The sequence below is a fragment of the Alligator sinensis genome, unplaced genomic scaffold, assembly GCF_000455745.1.
Source record: "Alligator sinensis unplaced genomic scaffold, ASM45574v1 scaffold678_1, whole genome shotgun sequence".
Classification (NCBI taxonomy): Eukaryota; Metazoa; Chordata; order Crocodylia; family Alligatoridae; genus Alligator; species Alligator sinensis.
In genome coordinates this window covers 774,895-781,746 of record NW_005842006.1, presented here as the reverse complement: position 1 = coordinate 781,746, position 6,852 = coordinate 774,895, and positions in this window count along the sequence as shown.

The window sequence follows — 6,852 nt, the reverse complement described above, 5'->3', positions numbered from 1 at the left end:
GTGGCTGTGGAGCTTGTTCTTGAAGTAATTTGTTCCATTTCTTCTTTTTATGTAGAATGAATGCTGTAGAAAGTTTTTTGTAGTCTCTTTGTATCCATTGTATATTGTCAGGGAACATGCATGGATTTCTGTCTTTTAAGTTGTTGTATTATATGGTGATTTCCTTCCTGAGTTGGTCTCTTTTGGAGTAGAGTAGGTGAAGTAGATGATTTCTAATTTTCTCTGAAGTTCTTCTGCATAGCTGTGAAGCATATTTGGAGTTGTGTGTAGTAGTCAGGGGATTATAGATGTTTAGTCCTCGGGGAATGAAGTTGTGTTTCTTGCAAAGGCTTAGAAAATATATGTCACTGTTGAGTTTGGCTTCTTTCTTTTTCATGTTGTACAGTTTCCATTTCAGACGGCTGAATTTGATATCTTCCATGTTGCAGGGGCTACAACCTACACCCTTGCAGAGATTTAATGGGACATTTTGAACCCTGGACACCCTAGAATACAGCCAAACTCTTTGTCTGGTTGCTCAAAGAGCCCCTGTCTTCTAAATGCCCATTGTGTTGATCTACCTACACAAAACAAATTCAACTGTTATTGGGGTGCTTGAATGTATTACCAATCACGATGACCAATCAAGGAAACCACCAGTTAAGAGAACATGAACCTCCATACTATCTTTAGCTGCCATCCTTATGACCCAAGCAGGCTCAGACCGTCCAGTAGAGAACTGATGTCAAATCAGATCAGCTGAGTAGCTGACCCACAAAAATGCACAACCCCTCATAAGACTCCCCCCTCAATTCTAACACACTATCTTCAGGGACTGCACTTGGATAAAACCACTTGAGCATATTCGCCTGTGAAACTGCCATCCTGTAAGTTCCTTCCTCTTTCTTAGACTACCTGCTTACTCAAGGCTCTCTGCCAGTATAAACATTATATTCCTTAAGGCCTCAAACCATTCAGAATGAGGTTAGAATGCTATCTTTTTAGGACAGTCATGCATTTGCAATGATGTGACCTCCACTGGGTTCACTATGGGTCTCTGAGCCCTGTTTCCTACATAGCTGGAATAGGACTGAGGGGTCCTCATGGAAACATAGACCATTTGCAACAATGGATCCAGGATAAACACTACAAATCTGTTCTCTAAAATCTTCTGATTGAAACTCAGGTTTTGGCTCCAATTGCCATGGCAACAAGAGTCCCTGTCTTCTGAAAGCAGACAAGAGAGGACAGAAAAAGGTCACCTAAGACTTTTGCAATTAATCATAAGTTGCCTGAAGAGAAGGAGTATTAGAGAGGGGGAAGAAGAAGAAAAAGGAGCTGTACTGAGCTGGTGATGGAGAAGGGGTGATGGAGCTGCTACCCCATCACACCTGATGCAGAACATTTTGCATTTGTCCTTTTGGTATTTCTTAGTATACTGCTTGGAGAGAATCCATAGCCTCTCTGCATTCATCTAGCACAGTGATACTCAACCAGGATGTCACGGCACTCTGGGGTGTCTTCAGATTCTTTCAAGGGCTCTATGGGGTGCCACACAATGTTGGCACTGTTGGGTGTGCAAACATGATTCACAAGATAAACCCAATGACTTGAAATAGAAATCAACACCTGTAGTCTTTCTCAGTTCTTTGCAAAAGAAAAACTACTCTGTTATTTTTCTGTAGTCAAAAACAGAGTAAAGACTAAGAGCTGGCCTTGATTTTATGAGTCTGTATTGTAAAACATTACTGTCTCCTAGCACCAGTCATTGTGCCTTCTGTTGATATTGTCCCATTGTGCAATCACCATTGTTGTCTCTTATAAGGACCTGAAATCCACCTGAACTTCTGCTTTCTTAAGCATCTTCTTTAGTTGGGCATAGACACTCTTGATTCATTCCAGTGGGCATCTGGCTGTATCATCTGTCTCAGTGTGAAGGATGGTCAAAGGATTCTTCCCCACTCTCATCCAGATCCTTTTCAATGTGGGGTCTGTGGCAGAATACCATCCCTGTTTCTCTCCAAAACTCTGCTACCTGACGATTTGGTTACCATGGTCACTCCTCTGCCCTATCTCTTCATGTGACCCTGAGCTGGATACATTCCTGAGGGAGGGGGGAAACCAGCTCCCTTTTCCTACGTGACTGGCATCACATCCCTGAGTGCGGGGCTTAGGCTCCCTATTGTTCTAAGCAATGCCAGTCTACCTGGCAACCCGTGATGCATTTCAAATTGGTTGGCTGGCAGCCAACAGGTGCTGGCCTCCATTGGACCAGGTAAATGAGGTCATAAGGTCTATATAAGTTAAGGACTGCCCAGGAGGAGGAGCAGTAGCCATGATGAAAACTTAGAGAGAAGCTGTATCATCTGAAACTTGCTCTCTCTTGAAACTCATGATCGATGAGCTGCCTGCCTCCAGAGGGAATCTCCACCTGCCTCTGGATGATACTCATGAGTAAGCTACCTGAGATCCAACTAGATATATAGCTTGCAGTAACTCAGAAGTGTGATCAAAGGCTACCCAGTCACCCTGTTTGCTCTATGGGATTTCTCTGACATTGCTGTACCCTGTACCCTATTCCAAACCTACTCCTTGTAACCAATAAACTTCTCCTTGGTACCTAGCATGGGAGACTTATTGGGAGAGGGGCTAGATTATGCCTTGGGTTCCTCTTGGTTCGGCTGACTAACGGAGCTTCAGACTATTTGTGCTTCAGACTAAGGGAAGCACCCCAAGTTCCTGAAGTGGGTCGAGTACCCTCAAGGACTACTAGGCCTGTGTTTCCGAAGAGGCACAGAGCCAGGATCAGTCCAGACCCTGGGTGGTGGTGGCATTACCCCCAGGCTAGTGGGTGTGCTCCAGGAAGGGGCTTGGCCAGATGTGAGGCACCCCCAGGCAGGCACTCGGAGCCTGGAAGGTGGTTGGGTGCAGTGAGGTGGGTGGCTCAGCACAGGAGCACCCCTTACTGGCCCGCCACAAGGTCTATATATCATACTCCTGCTCCTGGCACACAGAAGGCCCTTCTCTTTGGGTCTGCTTTCATTAAAAGTCTGTCAATTAGCAAGGAGTCCCCAGTCATGTAGATCTACCTCTTCCTCCTAACGGTGTCCATTTCTGGTCTTCTCCCTTCCATTGTAAAATTGCTCTAAGGATCCTTCTTTCTATTCTCTCTCCCAGTCTTCTGTTTATTCTTGTTCCTCCTGGGGCTCCCTGATTATCTGCATGGTCTCCACCTCTCTTCTTCTGAGACTGCCTGCCTGTTTCTTTCATTTGCTCTACTGGAGCAAACATAGAGATTTGATTTCTCCTCCAATTACTCTCTTTTCTTTCTTCATCCTCATGGTCATGGGCTCTCCTGGGTCACCTTCCTCACCTAGGGACCTGCCCTACAGGTCCATTGTGGTTTTTAGGTGCCTGTAAATCATAAGACATTTGTGCGGCCTCCTATTACCTCGCCTCCATCATGTCCTCAAATCTCTGTGCCACCATCATTGTCTCCAGTTATCTTCATTCTTGCTCTTCTTCCCTTCTTCTGCTGGTGCCTCAGTGGCCATCATTATATTTTCTTCTCTGTCCCTACTTCTAAAGCAGGGGAGACAATCCCTCCTTAACTCCTCCTACAAACTCTCCTGTTCCTGTTCAGTGGGTGCTTCTGGTTGCCAGCCTCTGGGCTTTTAAGCCTTTTGCTTAGTAGTTACCTGTCCATCAGCATTGATCAGGTTCCCTCATGTGCTCAGCTAGAAGTCTTCTGTCCCAGATACAGTACCTGGCTCCCAAACAGACTCTATGCAGACTATTAGACTGCACCCAAATCATAGACTCCAAAAATCAAAGGAAAGCCATTTCCCTCCCACCTCACAGTCACCGAATTTTTAAAAGCTGCACATAGACGTTTGATAGGAAGGAAGGCATATTGAGACACTTTTCCTCTCCCATAATATTGGTTTCCACATCTGTGTGTAAGTTATTATTGCACTAAAGAGAAGACATTTTAAAAGTATCTTCTAGAGAGGTGAAAACCTGTATGTGGTAGGAAAACCAGCTACTGTTTTAGTTCCAGAAAGAAGAAAAGGTCCCATCTAAGGCAAATGCCTCACCAAACTTAGCTGGCTGTTCTCTCTGTCTCCCTGATACTCCACTGGAAGTTTTACTTTTGATATAGTGCAGCCCTCTATTGAAAATTAACTGCAACTGTAGTTATGTTCAGACTTCAATGTAGTTCCAGTAGAACAACAGTGGCAAAAGAGCAGGTTAGGGACTACTTGAAAAAGCTGTATGTCCATAGGGCTGGATGGGATGCACCTGAGGGTGCTGAGGGAGTGAGCTGATGTGATTGAACCCCAGTATCAGAAATGTAGGCATGTTAACAGGAAATGTGGAAACAAAAAGCATCTTTCTAAGGACACCAGCCTTAGAGAGCCACTATATCCATGTTAACAGAGCAGCAATTTTCCCTTGAATTTTATTTGCTGCCAGTCAGTGCTGTTATTAGTAAAAATGGAGACATAGTAGTAATGGAAAAAGAATGATAAGATGAGACATCCACATGTTCAGTGGCTGGCACTCCAGCCTATATGAGCATAGCATGACTTGCATTATTTAACAACTTTAAAAATAAAAGCCAACCAGGGTAATACCTTGCTAATGCATCAAGCCACTTCATCTCCACCGGGCACATGCATATTTACATGATAAATGAGACTTTGTAAAGCATAATATATTTATGCTATATCTCAAGCCACCTGCACATTATCATTTGGGCCACCTCTGTGGTACGAAATGAATTCCCAATCTCGGCAGAAAGAAAATGTGGCACCTAATTGATAAACTGCAGATGGATCACTGAGAACCCAAATGTGATAAGAACTGTACATATGAAATTATATTTTGAACTTATAGTAGATATGTATTATTTTAGTCTTTAAAAATGAGGGGTTGCTTATTATTGTTAATCATAGCTCTGACTAAGCAATCAAAAAAAAGAAAGAAATCATTCTCTCTCTGTGTATGTACATATAACACATATATAAGAGCATTGCTCAGAAAGGACAAAGCACAATTCGGGTTGCATCTAGCAAGGGTTGTAAAGGGTAACAAAAAGGGTTTCTAGAAGTATGTTGGTCACAGGAGGAGGATCAGGGAAAGTGTGGGTCCCTTACTGAATGGGGGAGGCAACCTTATGACAAAGGATGCAGAAAAGGCTGAAGTGCTCAATGCCTGCTTCGCCTCAGTCTTCACAGGCATGGTCAACTCCCAGACTACTGTACCAGGCACCAGTTTAGGAGGAGATGAGCAGCCAACAGTGGCAAAAGAACAGGGTAGGGACTATTTAGAAAAGCTGGATGCATACAAGTCCATGGGGCTGGATGGGACTTGGCTGATGTGATTGCAGAGCCACTGGCCATAATCCTAGAAACCTCATAGTGATCAAGAGAGGTCCTATACGATTGGAAAAGAGCAAACATAGTGCCCATATTTAAGAAAGGAAAAAAAGGGATCCAGGGAAATACAGACCAGTCAGCCTCACTGCAGTTCCCTGGAAAAATCATGGAGCAGATCCTGAAGGAAACCATCTTGAAACACTTGGAGAAGAAGAAGGTGATTAGGAACAGTCAACATGGATTCACCAAGGGCAAGTCATGCCTGACCAACCTGTTAGCCTTCTACGCGATGAGATGACTGGCTCTGTGGATGCAGGGAGACCAGTGCATGTGGCATCCCTTGGTTTTTAGCAAGATTTTTCATATGGTCTCCCACAACATTGTCACAGGCACACTAAGGAAGTATGGGCTGGATGAATGGACTGTAAGGTAGATAGAAAACTGGGTGGAGCATCGGGCTCAAAGGGTAGTAATCAATGGCTTGATGTCTAGTTGGCAGCTGGTATCACATCGAGTGCCCCAGGGGTCGGTCCTGGGGCTGGTTTTGTTCGATGTCTTCATCAATGACCTGGACAATGGCATAGGGTGCACCCTCAGCAGGTTTGCAGATGACAACAAACTGTGGGAAGTAATAAATATGCTGGAGGGTAGGGCTAGGATTCAGAGTGACGTCGACAAATTGGAGGATTGAGCCAAAAGAAATCTCATGAGGTTCAACAAGGACAAGTGCAAAATCCTGCACTTAGAACGGAAAAACCCCATGCACTGGTACAGGCTGGGGGCTGACTGGGTTGGCAGCAACTCTGCAAAAAAGGACCTGGGGGTTACAGTGAACAATAAGCTGAATATGAGCCAACAGTGTGCCCTTGTTGCCAAGAAGGCTAATGGCATACTTGGCTGCATTGGTAGGTGTGTTGCCAGCAGATCAAGGGAAGTGATTATTCCCCTCTATTCCGCACTAGTAAGGCTACATCTGGAGTACTGTGTTCAGTTTTGGGCCCGTACTACAGAAAGGATGTGGACAAATTGGAGAGTCCAACAGAGGGCAACAAGAATGGTGAGGAGGCTGGGGGACACGGCTGCTGAGGAGAGGCTGAGGGAACTGGGCTTGTTTAGTCTGGAGAAGAGCAGACTGAGGGGGATTTAAGAGCAGCCTTCAACTATCTGAATGGAGGTTTGAAAGAGGATGGAGCTAGACTGTTCTCAAAGGTAGCAGATAATAGAATAAGGAGCAACTGTCTCAGGTTGCAGCAAAGGAAGTTTAGGATAGGTATTAGGAAGAATGTTCTCACTAGGAGGGTAGTAAAACAGTGGAACAGACAGGGCCAGCCCACAATTTTTGGGGGCCAACTGCAAGATTCAGTTTTGAGGGCCCCTGATTCATCAAAAAATCAAAATTGCAGTTAAGTGCAGTATAAACCCACTGAAATAAAGTAGTTAGGGCCAGGTTGCATGCACGTGGGCTGCACTGTGGCGGGGGGGGGGGGGGGGG